At 42.8% G+C, this 21,523-nt stretch overlaps 1 long non-coding RNA gene across 3 annotated transcripts in view; it reads right to left on the reverse strand.

Annotated features, from left to right (window-relative positions):
* Positions 1-21,523, reverse strand: part of LOC116552559 — a 50,946-nt gene that overhangs the window by 16,638 nt on the left and 12,785 nt on the right. For 2 of the 3 annotated variants that reach the window (XR_004269442.1, XR_004269443.1), the window contains exon 2: positions 13,193-13,290. This is a non-coding gene — a long non-coding RNA (uncharacterized LOC116552559). Of the gene's footprint in view, positions 1-7,679; positions 7,704-13,192; positions 13,291-21,523 lie in introns of those variants that run through there. The other variant, XR_004269444.1, reaches the window with a different exon arrangement.

The raw sequence follows: 21,523 nt of genomic DNA on the forward strand, positions 1-21,523 counted from the left end.
CACTGTCAGGTTTGGCACCAAGTTAATGCTAGGTTTATAAAATGAGTTGAGGGAATGAGGCCTCTTTTTTTCATGCTTTGAAATAGCTTGTATACAATTATAATGATTTATTCTTTGAGTGTCTGGAACTTGCTGGTGATGCCAACGGGCCCTGGAGTTTAATATGTGGGAAGGTTTTAATTTACACATTCAATTTCTTTCATGATTATAGGATTGTTGGGGTTTCTCTTTTAGTCTGTTAGATTTTCCTGAGAGTGGGTCTGTTTCTTACAAGATTTCAAATTTAGTGACATAAAAATGTTCAACAATGTCCTCTTATTATTCTGTTTCGATATCAGAAAGCCTTTATATTTATATCAGTATTTCATTCTTGATATTGTTTATTTATGCTTTCTTTATTTCTTGGTCAGTCTTACCAGAGGTTTGTCATTTTTATTAGTCTTTTCAGAGGAATGTTTGGCTTTGCTAATCTTCTCTATTGTGTTTATTTTCCATTTCATTAATTTCTACGCTTCTCTTATTTATTTTCCTACCTTTCTTTTTTTGCTGATGTGTTTCTAGCTTCATAAAATGGATGTTTAGTTCATTAGTGTTTAGGTTTTCTTTCCATTTCTTTTTTCTAAACATAGCCTTTTGGTCCATAAATTTCTCTCAGAATTGTTTAATCTATCCCAAAAGTTTTGCTACATATTTTCATTACAGTTCCATACTCAATGTTTTCTTCTTTGAGCCCCTGGTTATTTAAACATGGGTTTCTTAATTTATAAGCATATGTGGGTTTTCTGTTCACTATCTGTTACTGATCTCTAGCCTCACTTCATTGTTGTAGTGAATGTATTCTGTATGATTTCAATATTTTAAAAGTATATTGAGATTTGCCTTATGACCTGGTATATGGGCAACATTTGTAAATATTCCATGTGTGCTTGAAAGGCATGTGTTTCTGCAGTTGTTGGGTATGGTGTTCTAAATACGTCTGTGATGGCAATGGATATGCGCCACTCAGCTTGTCTGCTAAATATGCATATAGTGGTCATGAACCTGCGCAACTCGCTCTCCCGCTGCAGGGTGCACAGTTGCCTGCCAGCCCTAACCGCTCTTCCTTTGGATCCAGCAATGCATTTGTGCTGAGACCACTCTTCCTCTGAGCTGCTTCCAGCTTGTGGAGCTGAGCTTGTCATGGTTACTAGTGCAGGCCCATTCCTGTGGGATTTGAGACATTTTAAATGGGCAACTTTGAGTCAAAGGCAGCCCATCAGCCTGGCCATGCCATTTGTAGAATTGCGCTGTAGTCTGAGACTCCACCTCCTCAAGCGTTCTTCCTTTTCCCACTCCTTTCAGATTGGTATTGTGGGCAGAAGACGCTCTCTGCCTGCTACTGCTTCCTCTCCTTTATCCCTCATGGGTGGTTTCCCCAAGACGCCTCTGGCATGTCTAATCCCATCTTGGCATCTGCTTCCTGGATTGATATAATGTCCCTTTGGTCACTTGTATTACACGTGTTGTTCAAATCTTCTGTATCCGTACTGATGATTTTTTCCTGTTTGTTCTGTTTGTTAAACCATTTACTAGAAGAGGTGTGTTAAATGCTCCCCCATGGTTCCTGATTTGTTTATTTTTCTTGGTAATGACCAATTTTTGCTTTATAATACATATGTATTTTTATATTATTTCAGAACTTATCCTCTATGCAGAAGTTTTGCTTAATGTATTTCGAAAGTTATTGAGTATGTAAATTTAAAACAGTCCTTGCGTTGAACTGAATTGTTTAATGTCTTGAAGTGACAACTGTCTGTAGCAGTGCTTTTTGCTTTAAGTCTACTTTGCTGGTTAACACAGCTAAGCCCAGTACACATTTTCTTAGTACATCTTTTTTGACCCTTTCGCTTTCAGACTCTCTGTATACTCTTGTTTGAGATATGTTTCTTATGAAGAGCATATAGTTCGATTTTTGAAAAGTTCATTCTGACAAGCTTTGTATTTTAGGTGAAACATCTAATTTGTTTACATTTGTCGTAATTATTTATATTTCTGGGTTTATCGCTATTATACCTTTTGTTTCACTACGATTTTCCCACAAGTTCCATTCTCTTTCTCTACTTTGTTGCCCTCTTTTAGATTGATTTGTTGTTTTTTCCATTTCCATTTTTTCCCTTTACTGGTTTGGGAACTGTTTCTATTCTGTAAATGGAGTCTCTAGAAATAGCAGCAAATAGCTTAGCAAAATCAAAGTTACTTAGCAATTCTACTTTTCCTGAAAAATATGAAAACTTACAGCTTCCACTTATGCCTTCCTGATGTATATGCTGCTGCTGTTGTGCATTTAATTCTATCAACTTTTCTTTCAAAACCCCACAAGCCTATTACTATTGCTTTATATATTCAATATTTCAACTATTTTTCACTTTTGTGTGTTTTATTTCCTCTTCTTCCCTACACCTTCCATCTGAACTAATTTTTCTTCTGCCAGAGCTGAAGGTTTGTTCGTATCAACTTGTCTCAGTTTTTGTTTGTCCAAAAATTACTTTTCCTCAATTATGAATATAGAGTTGAAAATAAACAATCATCTTCTCTTAGCACATTGAACATATCATACATTGTCTTTTGATATCAGTTGCCGCTAAGGAGTAGTAAATTGAAACTTTTTAAAAAATAATCTGTCTTTTCTCTTTCACTGTTGTTAAGATATTCTCTTTGTCTTTGGTGCTTTGCAACTTCATTAAGATCGAGATAAATGCTAGCTTGCTAAATAGTTAGATAGATCTGTATATCTTTTCATGTGATTATTCTAGTAAATCTGTGCCCTGAGTTCTTTTTTTCTGGAAGTTCTTTAGCTTCTTTTTCAAAATCACTTAATCGTTTTCTGTTTCTTTTTCTTGTATACAGTTTCATGCATGAGTTTTATTTTTATTAAACACATTAAACATGATTATTTAAAAGTCTTTGTCTTATTATTTCAAGATCAGAAGTTTTTGCAGTTTTGTTCCAGCTTTCTGCTGCCTCTTGTACTTAGTTCTTAAATGGCCTGTTTTATTGTGTTGTTAGTTTCTCTCTCTCTTTCCCTCTCTGTCACTTAACTTTAAACTGTTCGTTTTCCTTGACATCTGTGGGAATACTCTGAAGTCAGGGATAAATTTGGCTTCCTCTATGAAGGATTCACTTTTGCTTCTGCCAGGTTCTGGAGGCATTACTATTTCTGGGATCACTCCAGTTACATTCTCCACTTGGCCTATCCAGACCACCCAGAGTGTGGATTTTTTGCTATAAACTGTGTCATGGACAGCTCATGGTTTGAATGTTTAGTGATGATTTTTGGCACATGTGTCTACATACAAACACAAACACAAAGACACATACACATACATCTTACCCTCTTCTGTGCAAGTGTGAGGCAGATTTTCCCTGCAGTCTTCAGGATAATGTGGGAAATGTTTCTCTTTTTTTGTGTGAGACAGAGTTTCCCTCTTGTTGCCCAGGCTGGAGTGCAATGGCATTATCTAGGCTCATGGCAACCTCTGCCTCCCGGGTTCAAGTGATTCTCCTGCCTCGGCCTCCTGAGTAGCTGGGATCACAGGCACCTGCTACCACGCCCAGCTAATATTTTGTATTTTTATAGAGATGGGGTTTCACCATGTTGGTCAGGTTGATCTTGAACTCCTGACCTCATGATCCGCCTGCCTTGACCTCCCAAAGTGCTGGGATTACAGGCGTGAGCCACTGTGCCCAGTCAGAATGTGGGAAATGTTTCTAAATTTCCTTTTACACCAAGGGCATAGCCTTTGGAAGCGTCCCAGCTTTATGCTGGAAGACCACTTATTAAATTCCTCAGCTTGGTCAGACGGTGGGTTTTGTCTCCTTTTTCACAGTCATGTGAGGTCTCAAATATCAAAGCTCAAATTCAGCAGGCTTAGCAAATGCTCTCGGAACACAGTGTTCTACCTGCATCTCGAAACTATTCCACTAAATCCCTGGACTAAGAATTGTTAATTTTTCTGCTTATTCACTGATGCTCTTAAATTATTTTTAATCCAGAATTTTTAGTTATTTTCAATAAGTATATTGATTCACTTGCCATGTTTCCAGAAATGGAAATCAGTTTTATTAAAAAAAAAAAAGACTCATGTTTTATAATTCAACAGTCTTCATTTAAATAGTACCAATATACAGTGTCCACTGAAAATCCACTGCAATTTTAGTGGATTAATCATACTGTGTATTTGAAAAATTCTTTTAACTTTTCAAATTGCTTTCACATGTATCTGTGGTTCTCAAGGGGGGTGGCAGTGCCCTTCAGGGAAGTTTTGAAAATGTGAAGGAGTTGTTTAGATTGTCATTATGGATGGGAGCTATTTTCAGCATTTAGTGGGGAGCCACAGATGCTAGGCTCCTACAATGCCTAGGTTAGTCCTGCCCAAATAATAATTGTTCTATGTCTCCTATGACTTTTCAGTATGCCCCTGGTCATTCAGGGACTGAATATCATATCTTGTCCTGTGTCATAGCATAGGGGCTTATTTTAACTCTTCTTTTAAAATATATATATTTTTTGAGACAGAGTTTCATTCTTGTTGCCCAGGCTGGAGTGCAATGGTGTGATCTCAGCTTACCACAACCTCTGTCTCCCGGATTCAAGCAATTCTCCTGCCTCAGCCTCCTGAGTCGCTGGGATTAAAGGCATGCGTAACTACGCCTGGTTAATATCTTGTATTTTTAGTAGAGACAGGACTTCTCCATGTTGGTCAGGCTGGTCTTGAACTCCCAACCTCAGGTGATCCACCTGCCTCAGCATCCCAAAGTGCTGGGATTACAGGCACATGCCACTGCACCTGGCCTATTTTGTTTTACATTTTTTTAGAGACAGGGTCTCTCTGTCACCAAGCTGGAGTGCAGTGGTGTGGTGACAGAGAGTTCAAAGCTCACTGCAGCCTCAAACTCCTGGACTCATGCGATCCTCCCGCCTCAGCCTCCAAGTAGCTAGGATTATAGACAAGTGCCACCATGATCAGCTAATTAAAATACACATATTTTGTAGAGATGGGGGGGGTCTCACTATGTTGCTCAGACTGGTCTTGAACTCCTGGGCTCAAGTGATTCTCCTACCTCGGTTTCCCAAAGTGCTGGGATTACAAGCGTGAGCCACCATGCCCGGCCATGCTTCTCTTCTTAATAAGGACCAATTTATTTGTGAGATCTTTTTCTTCCTCAGTTTTTCCACCTTGATAATTTTTAATTTGTCTGGGCATGTTATTCTTACTTCAATTAAGATGATATCTCTCTTGTTTCTTATCATATGCAAACAAGCCTGGTTTGTTTTCATTTATCTTAACAGGGTCATTGTGGTGAACACCTGTACCTCTGCTCCTTGCTTTCCTTAAGTTCTAAATCCAAGCTCCTATGTTCATTATAACTAGTTGCTATCATTTCACTCCTTCACTGTGTCTTCTAATGGAGTCACGTCAAGGCAGTCACAGGTTGAAACACAAATTTGTATGTATCTATCTGTCCTTTATACTATACCTTGGACATCATTTTTGGAGGAACTATGTTTGTAGGTATATTGTCTCTGAATTTTATTTCAGAATAGTGAAAGAGGCCTTTACAGAATATTTGTTTAGAAATTAGGTCTGGCCGGGCGCCGTGGCTCATGCCTATAATCCTACCACTTTGGGAGACTGAGGTTGGCAGATCAGTTGAGGTCAGGAGTTCAAGACCAGCCTGGCCAACATGGGGAAACCCATCTCTCCTAAAAGTACAAAAATTAACCAGGCGTAGTGGTGGGCACCTGTAATCCCAGCTACTCAGGAGGCTGAGGCAGAAGAATCACCTGAACCTAGGAGGCGGAGGTTGCAGTGAGCCAAGATCGTACCACTACACTCCAGCCTGTGTGACAGAGTGAGATCACATCTCAAAAAATAAAAATAAATAAATACTATGTAAAAATACGAAAATTAGCCAGGTGTTGTGGTGGGCACCTGCAGTCCCATTTACTTGGGAGGCTGAGGTGGGAGGATCACCTTAGCCTGGGAGGCAGATGTTGCAGTGAGCTGGGATAGTGCCACTGCAATCCAGCCTGGGCAACAGAGTGAGACCCCATCTCCAAAAAAAAAAAAAAAAAAAAAGAAAGAAAAAAAGAAAGAAAAAATATTAGGTCTGATAGGGTCTAATAGGGTTAAGAACACAGACATTCATATTTCCTTTCATTCTTCTAAAAACTCTATCAGGTGGATACTTTTTATTTATTTTTTGATAGGGGAGGAGACTTAGGCTTAGAAAGTGACTTGTCCAAGGTCACTGAGATCTTTAATTAGGCTTGATTACAAGGTGGCTGCCACCCCGCATCCCATCACTGATGTATCACAAAACATCCATTTATTCTGTCAATGAGTATGCATGGTGCAGCTGCGAGCAGGGGATGGCGCTGGGTGCTATGTAGAAGGCAGAGATACATAAATCAGTCCCCACTCGCTAGGAGTGGAGAGAAGATTTGCTAGAAGCCCAGAGGCCAAGTACAACCCAGCAGCATCATTGTCGTCAGAGTGGCACAAAAGCAGGAGACCACTTCTGCTGAAGAGACCTAGGAAGCAGGCATGCACGGAAGAAATCCATTGGTGAAGGCTTTGGGATGGGTGGAAATTGGACAGGGTGAGGAGGGGCAGGATGGACTGAGGAGGAGGAAATCGGGCATAACTCATTTTGTGTAAGCAAAGGCAAATAGACCAGTTTGCCTGGAGCACCCAGCTTAGAATGTGACATAATCAAATCCCTGAGAACAGAATGACTGTAAGACAAGCATCCAAGTTGATATCAGAGGTCACTAGATATACATCAAAGAGCGGATGAGGAAGCAGGCAGGTTAGCACAATAACACACTAGATGGCAAATAGTTTTGTACTTTTATGACAAACTAAGACTTAAGGATGTTCTTTGCCACATTGTTGATGCTAAGGAAGCATTAGAATCCACGGAAATATCCAGAAATAAGAAAATGAGTGCACAGTTATGCTATATTCAGCTACTTAGCATACTATTTATTAAGCCTCGTTTCATTAACACGTCAAGGTTAAACACAAAGAAATTGGGGAGTGAGAGAGGTTGGCTGGGGCTGGAACAAGATACTGTCACAGCATCAGAGGGACTTCAGAGACAGAGTCCATTGCAATACATGGTTCTTGATTGGATCTTGGTTTGAATAAACCATCTGTAAAAGGAATTTTGGAAAACAAGTAGAAATTTGTATATGGAGCAAGTATTATATGATATTAAGAAATTATTGTGGTTGGCCGGGCGCGTTGGCTCACGCCTGTAATCCCAGCACTTTGGGAGGCCGAGGTGGGCAGATCATGAGGTCAAGAGATCGAGACCATCCTGGACAACATGCTGAAACGCCGTCTCTATTTAAAAAAAAAAAATTAAAAAAAAATTATTGTGGGCTAAGCATGGTGGCTCACTCCTATAATCCCAACACCTTGGGAAGCTGAGGTGGGCAGATCACTTGAGTTGAGGAGTTCAAGACCAGCCTGGACAACATAGCAAAACCCCATCTCTACTAAAAATATAAAAATTAGCCATGCGTGGTGGCACATACCTGTAATCCCAGCTACTTGGGAGGCTGAGGCACAAGAATCGCTTGAACCTGGGAGACAGAAGTTGCAGTGAGCCAAGGTCACGCCGCTGCATTCCAGCCTGGGTGACAGAGTGAGACTCTGTCTCAAAAAAGAAGAAGAAGGAGAAGAAATGATTGTGAATTTTGAAGTTACGAGTTATGTAGGAAAATATTCCTTTTTGGGATGTATATGGATGTGTTTAGAGCTAAAATGTCATCATGTCTACAATTTACTTAAAAATACTTCAGCAATAAAGTAGATGAAGTCAATACACCAAACGTTAACAGTTCTTATGTACGAGATGGGTATGGAGGTGTTCATTATTCTACTTTTTCTACTTTTCTATATGGTTAAAAATTTCCATAATAAAAAGTACAAAGAAAAAAAAGAAAAAGAAAAAAAAGTTTATAAGTAATTTTAATGATATAGAAAAATACTGTGATATAATGTTAAATAAAAGAATCCAAATTTTATATATAGTTGGAAGTAGTATACAATATGGTCTTAACATTGTTTTAAAAATCAATAGTACAAGTTAGGACACACTCCCCAAGGGTCAGGTCTTGGGGATGATATTGGTATTAGACTGTTCTCACACTGCTATAAAGAACTACCTGACACTGGGTAACTTATAAAGACAAGAGGTTTAATTGGCTTACTGTTCCGCAGTCTGTATGGGAAGCATGGCTGGGGAGGCCTCAGGAAATGTACAATCATGGTGGAAGGTGAAGAGGAAGGAGGTACATCTTACATGGCCAGAGCAGAAGAAGAGAGACCAAAGGGGGACGTTCTACACACTTTCAATCAGATTTTGTGAGACCTCACTCACTGTAACAAGAACGGCAAGGAAGAAATCCGCCACCATGATCCGATCACCTCCCACTAGGTCCTTCCTCCAACATCAGGGATTACAATTCAACATGAAGTTTGGGTAGGGACACAGAGCCAAACCAGATCAATGTTTAATATACATTGTTAATAATTTCCCTGACCACATCAGCTGGTCAACAATGGAGCTGAGGCTTGAACCCAGATTCAGCCCATTTCAAAACCCATGCTTCTCCCCTACACCAGGAATTGGCAGGCTATCTCGGTAAGGGGCCAGATAGTAAATATTTTTGGCTTGAAGACCATATGGTGTCTTTTACAATTACTTAATGATCCTATTGTAGCAGAACAACCATAGATAATGCATAAGTGAATGTGTGTGGCTGTGTTCCAATAAAACTTTATTTACAAAAATAGGCAATGGGCCAGATTTAGTCTGGGGCTATAGTTTGCCCACTCCTGCCCTATGAGCATGATGCTGCCTTTCAAAGCATTCAACACGCACATACATGCAGACACAACCAGAGACCAGGAAAAAAAATCATGCTTAATCGTAATTCTTTTTCCATTATACTTTTCGGGATTTCCCAAATTTTCTAACATGTTCTGTTACTTGTATGTATTACTCTTACGTATATGTATTTATTTTTACAACTTCTTTGATTTATTTTCTGGGAAGAGGAATTTTCTATAACGCATTCACATCGTTCCAAATTGAAAGAACACAAAGGCTGAATGGTGAAAAGTCTCCTTCCCACCTATGTACCAAGCCACCTCTGTCCCTTCCCTACAGGCAACCCATGTCATTCCACTTCTGTATTCTTCCAGAGATATGTTACCCACCTGCAGCCACGTTAGCAGGGCCACCACTGCGTTGCACAACTCCAAGGGACGTCGTTTATATCGAGCTCCTGGGATGCCATTGATATAGAATACAATGGAATTGCGCCCCCTGGAGTTGTGTAATGCAGCAGTCTCACCAAAGATTGTGTGTGTGTGTGTGTGTGTGTGTGTGTGCGTGAGTGAGTCTATACACTTATATGTAGAGATATATATGTACATTTTTTTCTACCGCCCCCTTTTTCTCAACCAAAATTAGCACAGTATATACCATGCTCTGCTTCTGATGTTTTTTCACCTAGTAATATATTTTCATACTCATTTGATACCAGTTTATAAAATGTCCTCATTTTGGGGATTCCCTCTCTCAGCTTTGGAGCCCACCCCTCTTTGTCTCTGAACAGGGAGCTGCTTCTTTCTTTCTTCCCCTTTCTTTTTTGCGTATTAAACTCCCTGCTCCTGAAAACTAGAAAACCATTTTTTTAAGTCCTCATTCTTTTTCATGATGATGATGATGATGACGGCAATAGTCTTCGTGTGGCACCACAAAGGATTAGTAAGTGACCATTGTCCCTTGTGTTCCAGGCATTGTTCTAAGCATTTGCATGTACGGTATTAATTCCTCCAGTGCTCACAGCACCCTGTGAGACAGGCACAGAGAGATAAATGTCACAGCTGGTCTGTGCTCACCCTCTGAGATTAAGAAAGAAAACTCTGCTGGTTCCTTCTAGTACTTGGATGGGTTATGCCATACATTTAAATCTTTTCTCCATTTGGAATTCTTCCTGCAGTGACTATGAGATAAGGATCCTATGTTGTTTTTCCTTGACGGCTCCTGTTCTTCCCAGAACCGTTTCCCCACTGTCTCCGGATGCCACCTTTCCCACACATGAAAGTCTTGAAGGATTTGGGCTTTTTTTTTTTTTTTTTTTTTTTTTTTGGACACAGAGTTTTGCTCCTGTTGCCCAGGCTGGAGGGCAGTGGCACAATCTTGGCTCACCGCAACCTCCGCCTCTCGGGTTCGAGCCATTCTCCTGCCTCAGCCTCCCGAGTAGCTGGGATTACAGGCATGTGTTACCACGCCCGGCTAATTTTGTATCTTTTTCAGTAGAGACAGGGTTTCTTCATTTTGGTCAGGCTGGTCTCGAACAGCCGACCTCAAGTAATCCACCCGCTTCAGCCTCCCAAAGTGCTGGGATTATAGGCATGAGCCACTGCACCCGGCCGATTTCGGCCTATTGCTGGACTTTCTTTCTGTTTCATTGTTCTGTCTGTGTCATCAAGCTCCAGTGCCATACTCTTAATTCCTGAGGTTTTATAATCTATGCTAATATCTGGTAGAGTTTTATCTCTTCATTACTTCCCTTTTTCAGAAATATTCTGTATATTCTTGGCTTGTTTACTTTTCCACACTCATTTTATTTTTTTGTTGTGACAAAATACACATTGCATAAAATTTACTATTTTAACCATGTTAAAGTGTAAAATTCAGTGATACTAACTCCCTTCACAGTGTTGCACTACCATCACCACTATGCATTTCCAGGACATTGAAGTCTATTTCCAGGCTGGGTGTGGGGGCTCATGCCTGTAATCCCAGCACTTTGGGAGGCAGATGGATCACTTGAGGTCAGGAGTTCGAGACCAGCCTGGCCAACATGGTGAAACCGTGTCTCTACTAAAAATACAAAAATTAGCCGAGCGTAGTGGTAGGTGCCTGTAATCCCAGCTACTTGAGAGGCTGAGGCAGAAGAATCACTTGAACTTGGGAGGCAGACACTGCGATGAGCAGAGATCGCTCCATTGCACTCCAGCCTGGGTGACAAAGCAAGACTCCATCTCAAAAAAAACTGTGTTCTCAGAACTTTTAAAAAATCATTACTTCTCAGTCTTTTAGCAAAGATCTAGTGCAAAACTTTTTTTTTTAATCATTCGGAACTGAAATCCTATACCCATTAAACACTAACTCCATTGTCCCCTTCCCCAAGTCCCTGGCAGACACCATTATGTCTGCAGGAATTTGACGACTCTGGGTAGATCCTGTAAGTGGAATCGTATAATATTTATCTTTTTGTATCTGGCTTATTTCACTTAGCATAATGTCTTCAAGGCTCATCCACATCATGGCATGCATATATCACTTGTTTATTCCCTTTTATGGCTGAATAATATGACACTGTATGTATGCACCACCTATATATATTTATCAGTTCATCTGTTGATGGACACTTGAGTCTTGTGTTGTTTCCACTGTTTGGCTGTTATGAGCAATGCTGCTATGAACACTGGTGTACTCCAGATTAATTTCAGAGTCAGTTTGTCCAGGACCAAACTAAACATTCTTCTATTGCTTTTATAATTACCCCGTCTTCCCCAGTCTCCCCGCATGCCTCCCTATGGTCATTCATTATCTCGATGAATCCCGACATGCCCCAGATACCTTTCTGGACATATCGTCCATCACTGCGGTGCCGCCTGTGGTTCTGCCTGCCTTCCCCTTCCTGGCAAAGCTGTGCAGCTGCTCTCCAGGCATTTACTTGGAAAACCACTTTCCTTTGCTCACAGGCTTCAGGGATTGGCCCTGAGGGACTTTACTGGAACTTTTGGTAAGAAATTGCTCTCCTTGCACCTACCTGCAGACCCTTCCTGCCTCCAGCCCAATAGGTCTCTCCAGGCTCCCCAGCTCTGCAGCTGGAGGTAATCTTGATTTAACAAGATGCCCTAGCTCGCCTGCCCCTGGAAGGCCCTCTTTGCCAGCCCCCTCTAGCACTGGTCCCTCTGGGAAGTCTTTCTGCCTCTCTTGTCATCACTCCAGGCTGCTGGTACCCTTTCCCCTGCCACTTCACCCCTCATCCTGTTTGAGAGACATCTTTGCTTTGGCCTCATCTGTCTGTGGCTGTCCTCAGCTTGGGCACAGGTGACACACCTCTTCCTTCACCCCCATTGCACCTAGCGCACTGTTTTCCATATAACAGGTGCTGGTTTGAATTGGGTTAAATCAAGATTACCTCCAGCTGCAGACTCAGGAGCAGGTAAAGCAACCAAAGCCTTCCCAGGCACAGGACAGTCTTGCTGCTGCTCCCACCATTCTGGCAGCTCATGGTAGACCTCAGGGAATTGTAACTAACATCATCCTGTTGGTGACCTGAGACATCCAGGCACAGCCTGCTTCCCTGAAGGTCCAGCTTTGTCTTCTGATCCTGGCCACCTGCAAGGGCCCCTACGTGTCCCGGGTCCCAGTGTCTGAGCCACCACCTCCCAGTCCAACCCTGTGATGAGTTCTGACAGCAGTTGGGGAGCGGGTCACAAATGGGATCTAATTCATACCTCACTCACTGTGTGGTCAGCTCTTTACCCTCCGGTTGCAGCTCTTTTGCTCAAAGGTCTCTGCGGCCTGATTTTTTGTGAACACGTGGATATTTGTGTGTTTCATTGCATTTCATATAATTGCTTCTTTCTCTTTATTTCTAAGCATTTAAAATTCACTTATTCAACAAATGTCTTCTGGGCACTTACTCTGTGCCAGGCTTGTGCTGCAAATAAGACAGGCAAGGTCTCCCTTCGTGGATGGGGGTGAGAAGCAGGCAATTAGCAAGGAAACAGAAATTAGCAGAATAATTTCAGAGTGAGAAACACTAGAAAGAAGAAACATAGAATAACATGATGGAAGATGATTTGGGAACAGGCAGAAAATATTTTCGATTTTGGTGTTGAAGCTTCTCTTCTCCCCGGACTTCACGGATAGTTGTTAAAGGCAGAGGGAAACTTCTACATCAAGGAGTCCACCTTGTCATTTAAACAATCACCTCTTCAATAGGTCTCTTTACGTAGTTGATATTTGGATGTTGAGCTTTCTAAAAATAGAGCTGAATTTTGGAAGAGAATTATAGAAATTTAAAGTTTATTCATTCAACGAATACCTGGTGATCTCCTACCACGGGTTGGCATCGTTCTAGGTGCTGGAGGTACAACAGAGGATGAAACAGGTCTTGTTCCAGTGGAGTTTCCAGACAATTCTCTAGAAAGAAAGAAACAGGATAACTTCACATGGTGTTGGGTGATATGCAGGAAATAAATAAAGCAATGGGTGGGGAGGCAGCTTTAGAGAGATTGATCAGAAAAGACTTTTGTGAGGGGGTGGTATTTGAACTAAGAGTTGAAGAAGCATAAAGATATGGAGAAAAGGGAACACATACATTATTGGTGGGAATGTAAATTAGTACAGCCTTTATAGAAAACAGTATGGAGATTTCTCAAAGAACTAAAACTAGAACTACCATTTGGTCCAGCAAACACACTACTGGTAACTGTTAACAGTGTACACCCAAAGGAAAAGATTGGTATATCAAAAAGATACCCACATTCATATGTTTATTGTAGCACTATTCACAATAGCAAAGATATGGAATCAACCTAAGTGTCCATCAACAGAGGACTGGATAAAGAAAATGTGCTATGTATATACAATAAAGCACTACTCAGTTAAAAAAAACCAAATGTCCTCTAAGACATTACCCTAGGTGAAACTAGCCGGAGACAGAAAGACAAACACTGCATGTTTTCACTTATAAGTGGGAGGGAGCTCAATTATGTGTACACATGGATGTAGGGTGTGGAGTAACAGACAATGGAGGCTTGAAAGGGTGAGGGGGCTGGGCACGGTGGCTCATGCCTGTAATCACAGCACTTTGGGAGGCTGAGGTGGGTGGATCACCTGAGGTCAGGAGATCGAGACCAGCCTGGCCAATATGATGAAACCCCACCTCTACTAAAAATACAAAAATTAGCCGAGTGTGGTGGTGCACACCTGTAATCCCAGCTACTCAGGAGGCTGAAGCAGGAGAATTGCTTGAACCTGGGAGGCGGAGGATGCAGTGAGCCAAGATAGCACCACTGCACTCCAGCCTGGGCAACAAGAGCTAAACTCGGTCTCAAAAAAAAGAGAGAGAAAAAAAATAAAGAAAGGGTGAGGGGATGGGGGAAGTGAATGATGAGAAATTACTTAATGGGTACAATGTATTTGAGTGATAAACACCCTCAAAACTCTGACTTTACCACTATGAGATCTATGCATGTAACAAAATTACACATGTAACTCATAAATTTACATATATAAATTTTCTTTTTAAGTTAGCAAACACTGGGCATGGTGGCTCACACCTCTAATCCCAGCACTTTGGGAGGCTGAGGCTGATGGATCACGAGGTCAGGAGTTTGAGACCAGCCTGGCCAAGATGGTGAAACCCTGTCTCTACTAAAAATACAAAAATTAGCTGGGTGCGGTGGCGGGTCCTTGTAATCCCAGCTACCTGGGAGGCTGAGACAAGAGAATCACTTGAACCAGGGAGGTGGAGGTTGCAGTGAGCCAACATCATGCCACTGTACCCCAGCTTGGGCGACAGATCAGGACTCCGTCTCAAAAATAAAAATAAAAATAAAAAAAGGTTAGCAAACAACTTTTTTAAAAGAAGGATAAGCAGATATCTACATAGTGTGTGGAGAAAGAACAACCCAGGCAAAAGGAACAAACAGCATACGCAAAGGGCTTGAAGAAGGAAATAGCTTGTTTGGTTTAAGAAATGATAGAGGCTGGGCGTGGTGGCTCACGCCTGTAATTCTAGCACTTTGGGAGGTTGAGCCAGGAAGATTTCTTGAGCCGAAGAGTTTGAGACCAGCCTGCCAACATTAGCTGGGCTTGGTGGCATACACTTATAGTCCCAGCTACTCAGGAGGCTGAGGTGAGAGGATTACCTGAGCCTAGGAGGTCAAGGCTGTGGTGAGCCGTGATCATGCTACTGTACTCCAGCCTGGATGACAGAGTGAGAACTTGTCTCTAAATAAATAAATAAATATAAATAAATGAGGCCGGGCACTGTGGCTCACGCCTGTAATCCTAACACTTTGGGAGGCTGAGGTGGGTGGATTGCCTGAGCTCAGGAGTTCAAGACCAGCCTGGTCAACCTGGTGAAACCCGTCTCTCCTAAAATACAAAAAATGAACTGGATGTGGCAACGTGCGCCTGTAATCCCAACTACTCGGGATGCTGAGACGGGAGAATTGCTACAGTCCGGGAGGCGGGGGTTGCGGTGAGCCAAGATCGTGCCACTGCACTCCAGCTTGGGCAACAGAGCGAGACTCTGTCTCAAAAAAAAAAAAAAAAAAAGAAATGATAGAGGATGATGATATAATATGAGGTTGGAAAAGCAGGCCTAGAACACAACATCGAGTCTTTCAGGTGACAGCAAGGGGCTTCGATGCAGTGGGAAGCCGTTGGAGGGATCTGACTTGTATCCCATAAAGACCTCTTTGGCTACTGTGAGGGAAACAGACATTTTGGGGGAGGTTCTGGAGGTCAAGGTAGAGGAAGAGCTAGTCTATAAGGTGGATCCCCTTTGTGAAAATTCAACCTACGAAAGAAGCCAACGTACAGAAAAGATACATTGGAAGCGAACCAGACTTCCTGGAGCAGCGGGGAGGTGGGATCTCAAGTCCAGATGTTGAATGAGTTGGGTGATTGCATGGGACAGAGCCAGAAGCTGATGAGGGGCACAGGGTGCAGGTCGACGAGAGGAGATGATGAGCAGGCACATGCCATTCATTTTTATTCCCCCTATTTTGCTTGAGTCACAAGCTTGGTAAGGGGAGAGTTCAACCATCTGCAGGTAATCCACATGCTTCTCCTAACCTGCCTACCCATCCACACTCCCACCAAAAAATAAAATAAAAGAAAAAGAAAAATAAGAAGCCAACCCCAGAGCTTGCACGTCTGCATTCTCCACAATCACTTCTCGGTATTACAGCTCTTGTCGTCTTACATTACACATGAATAACTAATCAACCAAACACAAACCCCCTGATGGAAAAAAATGCATGTTGGATCTAGAATGTGAGCAGGGTAAAGAGTAATATTAATTTCACTGGTAAATAACAAAATGGGAGCAAACATGTGGGATGTTAAGACAAGACTTGTGTTTCTGAATGCTTCTGGGAATCGAAACTCTCCAAGAATCAAGGGAAAGGGGATGAAGGTAGGTAATATCTGGAGTGCACTACCACCAATTCTTTTTTCTTCTGGTATGCATGTGGCTATATGGAACGCCATCCTGGGTCAGGCCAACCGGTCATTTAAACCACTATGCTGTCTGCCTCACCCGGTTGAACAGTTCATATAATGATCTTCCACTAGACCTTAACGGACATACAGGTGTTAGTCTTAATGCACCAACCAATAGTGTGGCAGGCTGGCACTAAACCTTTTGCTCTTTGAATGTCCACAGTGAGTAGCACCACGCTAGGTATGCAGTAGGTGCTCAATAAATGTATCATTCACACACTTCCTAAGTGAAGTCTATCTCTTCCTTCATCATTTTTCCTGAAAGATCTCTCTTGACCACGAAGAATGAACTCCTCATCTCCATATCCAGTGAGTGGTTTAGAAATGTTTTAGCCTTCCTCCTCCTTGACGTCATAATGGCACCTGACATCGTTGAGACACTTCAGTTGTCTTCTATGACTCTGAACTTTTCTGATTCTAATATTCTCTTCCTGATGGCCTCTCTCCCCTACCTCCAATGACTTATTTTCCTGTTTCTGCACTTGAAAGTCCATATTCCACAGGGACTCTGCTTTACTGTCTTGTCACTTTTTCTTTATGAGAAATTAATTGTATCTCATTTCAAATCAATGCATGTATTTTTGTCATCCTCTGTCACATTATATGCAAAGTACCTGCTTATGGACCCATCTGTCCAGCTAGACTTCAAGCTCCTCAAAAACAGATCCCTGGGTTTCTCTTTGTGCCTCCAGCACCTGGCACAGAGCTGGGCACTCAGTGAATGCTCCGTACACACCAGCCCAACTGACCCATCCTCAAATTATGCTTGGAAGTGGTAGATTGGGCAGAAATTACTGCCCCCATTATATAGAGAGGGGACCCCCAACACTCAGGGAGGTTAAGTAAACATGAGGAACATGATTCCTGCAACTGGCTACGGAGACTCTGTGTAATAATCATTCTGGTATTGCCAACTGCAAAAGGACTGTAAAGCTAACAGAGATGCTGTCTAAATACCAACGTCCAATCCTTTCATGCTCTTCTGAGCAGACTTGAATTTTCCAGTGCCTCTCTTAAAATACAGCCCGCAGGACTGAGCATAAAACTGCATGTGGCCTGACCTGCCAGCACGCGCTGGGAGTATTGCTTCCCTCCTTCCACACTCTGTGCTATTAATAGAGCCTCAGATTGCATTAGGGTTCTCAACAGCCTCCTCTCGCCGTGGGTTCACATCAAGCTGGTGATCAGCTAACCCCCCGGGTCTTTCTCATGAACGCCTTCTGTCAGGCCAGGCCTCCCCAGCAGCCACTTGGGCAATGAATGTTTTTGAATGCTCGTGATTATTTGTGACTTAGACTAGAAGGTACAACACCAGATCATGCCCTCCTTTCTCATGTGGCATTTTACTGAGTGGGTAATGGGGTCTTGGGGGTCCTTTTCAGAACCCAGAGGTGTGGCCAGCCACTGGGGGCCACCAGCATCATTGGACCCACAAAAGTAAGAGGATGATGGTGAAATTAATTTTCTGGTTCACTTCAAATTATTCTTATGTTCATCCCAACTCCTCTGGGATTAGGGTCTTTTCTCGGTCTTGTTCTAATGCTGGGGGTTTGTATGCACAGCCGCTTCTTCCTCCCACCCATGGACACAGACACAATTTGATTTCTCATGCCCTTTACAAATAGTAGTAGTATTTTTAGCACGAATATCTTGCTCAGAAATTGGCTGTACAGTCTATATCCCCTATTGTCTTCACATCTAATACTTTGCTTTTTTCCCTCTGCCTCTCTATGCGTCAATATCACGTTTGGCTAAACAGATTTGATTTTGACCTATCTGAATTCTCCCTTCACAGATGACAGTCCGTTCTCTCTCTCTTTCCTTCCCTTCAATTAATTTTTTTCAGCCACTTGGAATTAGCTGATGGGTAATTGCAGAAATTGCAGCGTGGGCTACTGTGGTGGGTCTCAGTGTCAACTCCAGGAAACCTCTGAATCTGGAGGGCTCTGGTTTCAGAATCTGACAGCCCGGCCCTGAACTCTGGAACCGGGGGCAGTAACATGAGCCAAGGCTTCTCTTTGCTCGGCCAGTAGAGGGAACTGAAACGTGGGGCACAAGAAGGCGTTTCCTCTGTTCGCCAGACGAGGGCGCTCATACCCACGGTCCTCCAAAATTGGGATTTCTCACCCAAGAGCAGATCTTGCCGGGTTGGGCTCCTTGTAGCCCAAACCTAGGATGGGATGGCAGTCCCTCCGTGCTGCCGATTGCTGCTCTGACCGCCTCCTAGGCTGTGTCAATGGCCCAAAGCAAAGAATTATTAAAAAGCAGACCCCACGGTGCCCAAGCTCATGTGTGGCCTGCGGGTCTACGCGTTTGCTGCTGGCAAATTCCCGAGCAGATGGGACGCCGAGGCAAGGCGTGGAAGTGACGATGGGAACAGACATAACCTGTAGAGTGCGTGGGGCCGGGTGCACGGAGCCTGCGTATCTGCAGCTATGATACTTAGATTTCGGTCTGGCAAGGCAGGTCACAGTGGAGACGGGGCAAGTCGCAAGGGTGGTGGAGAGGCGGAAGGGAAGGTGACGGTGGCTCTGTGTCAACTGCTTCCAGGTGGAGTCGCAAGGCGTAACCATTTTCTTCTGGGGGCCGCGGCACCTTTCATCAAGACGAAGTTGGTGACTGCTTTAAAAAGAAGATTGAAAAAATTAAGCTCGAGAGGCCAAAGGAGAAAATGGTTTCCAGGTGGAAATGGCTTGACAGAATCGCGCTCTTGTGCTGCGCCTGCAAACCCCGCGGAGCGTTCCAGGGGCCACTGTACTCCCACCCTTCCAGGCAGCACTGGGCGACAGCCAAGTCTAGGAGGCGAAGGGCTCCCTAACTGCCAAGCAGTGAAGATGTTTAATAAAATATTTACCTACACGTTTAAGAATAATGATGACAGCATGACAAACTGGTGAAACAGCTTTAGGGTAGACGGGAGAGCAGCCCTGGGATATTTTTAATGAGAATGGACGCTTCCTGTTTAATACCGGAGACTTGTCTCTTGTGCCTACCATACCCACACTGATATCACAACATATCTCCCATGGTTGGGGAGGGGGCTCACCAGATTGGTCTACAGTGTCCCCTGCAGGAAGCTGCCACATGGAGAGGTTACAGCCAGCCTCACTCCCAACCCCAAGCTACTGCCCACCGTTTGCAACTCCTGAAGATTATAGCTTTCTGATCCCTGTCCCCACCACACTAGAAGGGTCCTCTGTTGTGGTCACTCAGTAAATGATATTTATTAGTTAGGAATCTGGCTCTTTTTTTTTTTGAGACAGAGTCTCACTCAGTCACCCAGGTTGGAGTGTAATGGCGTGGTCTCAGCTCACTGCAACCTCTGCCTCCCAGGTTCAAGTGATTCTCCTGCCTCAGCCTCCCAAGTAGCTGGAACTACAGGCGTGTGCCACCTCACTCGGCTAATTTTTATATTTTTAGTAGAGACGGGGTTTTGCTATGTTAGCCAGGCTGGTCTTGAACTCCAGAACTCGTGATCCGCCTGCCTCGGCCTCCCAAAGTGCTGGGATTACAGGAGTGAGCCATGGCACCCGGCCGGAATCTAGCTCTTTCTTATTCATCTAGACTAATAGGTACCCTATGCCTTGCTGGGGTGTGAAAATTTTGAGCTGGAAACAAGGAGGGAGGAGGGGATGAAAGGGAGTAAAACTTATCAACCACAACACTAGATTTCAGCTATGCCCAACATGAAAATGGAAAGAGAAAATGGAAAAAAAAAATTGCTTAAACACACTTAGGTTTGTTTTTCCCTCCATTTGGGAGCTTTTTGCATTTTCCTCCCCAATTTGGAAAGAGAAAAATGAAAGAAAACAAATTTCTCTATCATTTGAATAAAATAGACCTTTATGTCTCTAAATATAAGACATCAAGCAATGTTAGGAGTAAATAAATTATACATAAAGATACTTGTTTGTTAGATCAGTAAAGGCTGTTTGAAAAATATAATTTCTGGGTGAGGTGCCTCATGCCTATAATCCCAGCACTCTGGGAGGCTGAGGCGGGTGGATCACCTGAGATCAGGAGTTTGAGACCAGTCTGACCAATATGGTGAAACCTCGTTTCTACTAAAAATACAAAAATTAGCATATGCCTGTAATCCCAGCTACTCAGGAGGCTGTGGCAGGAAAATTGTTTGAACCCAGGAGGTAGAGGTTGCAGTGAGCTGAGATTGTGCCACTGCACTCCAGCCTGGGCGACAGAGGGAAACCCTGTCTCAAAAACAACAACAAAAAAGAAAAATATAATTTCACTTTCTGTCGGCCTCACATCCTCCATATTTTTGTGTGTTTCACTTTTCCAGATATTTTATACCTCCAGTTATGACTCTGTTAGAAAGATACCATCCTGGGGCCGGGCATAATGGCTCATCCCTGTTTTCCCAGCACTTTAGGAGGCTGAGGCAAGTGGATCGCCTGAGGTCAGGAGTTCGAAACCAGCCTGGCCAACATAGAGAAACCCCGTCTCTACTAAAAATACAAAAATTAGCCAGGCATGGTGAGAGGTGCCTGTCAGCTACTCGGGAGGCTGAAGCAGGAAAATCACTTGAACCCAGGAGGCGGAGGTTGCAGTGAGCCAAGATAGTGCCATTGCACTCTAGCTGGGTGACAGAGCCAGACTGTGTCTCAAAAACAAACAAACAAATAAATAAAGATACCATCTTGGCTTTCCCACATTATACAGATCCAGAAGAAAGACCAACTTGGGATCTCTATGCACATGATTATTTCATATTTTTTTGGAAAAAAATAACTAGTGTTGAATTTAAGAAAGTGCTCAGAAGTCATGATTTTTGAGAAAGGAGGCTATTTATTTAAATCAATATAAAGGGCCCATTAGTTTGAGACATGTTAATTTATACTTGGTGAAATTTCCATGAAGAAAAAAACTCCTCGTTTCCCTGAATGTTTCCTAGTAGAAACATGGCTTGCTTTTTTGGTGCAAAGTCTGCCACGGCTGTTTTTAAAAGTAAGGCTTATGAGACCGTGGGAGAGAGATAAGTGAACAGTCTCTTTAATAAGAGAGGCGTCCGGCGTGGCAGTGAAATGCAATACCAAAAAGTAAACAAAGAGCATCGTGTGAAAAAGAGCAAGTTGAAATGAATCTTGCTTTTCCTGTTTGAAAAGCATGCTCATGGTTG

The sequence above is a fragment of the Sapajus apella genome, unplaced genomic scaffold (genome assembly GCF_009761245.1).
Source record: "Sapajus apella isolate SASKATOON/1434 unplaced genomic scaffold, GSC_monkey_1.0 scaffold12, whole genome shotgun sequence".
NCBI lineage: Eukaryota > Metazoa > Chordata > Mammalia > Primates > Cebidae > Sapajus > Sapajus apella.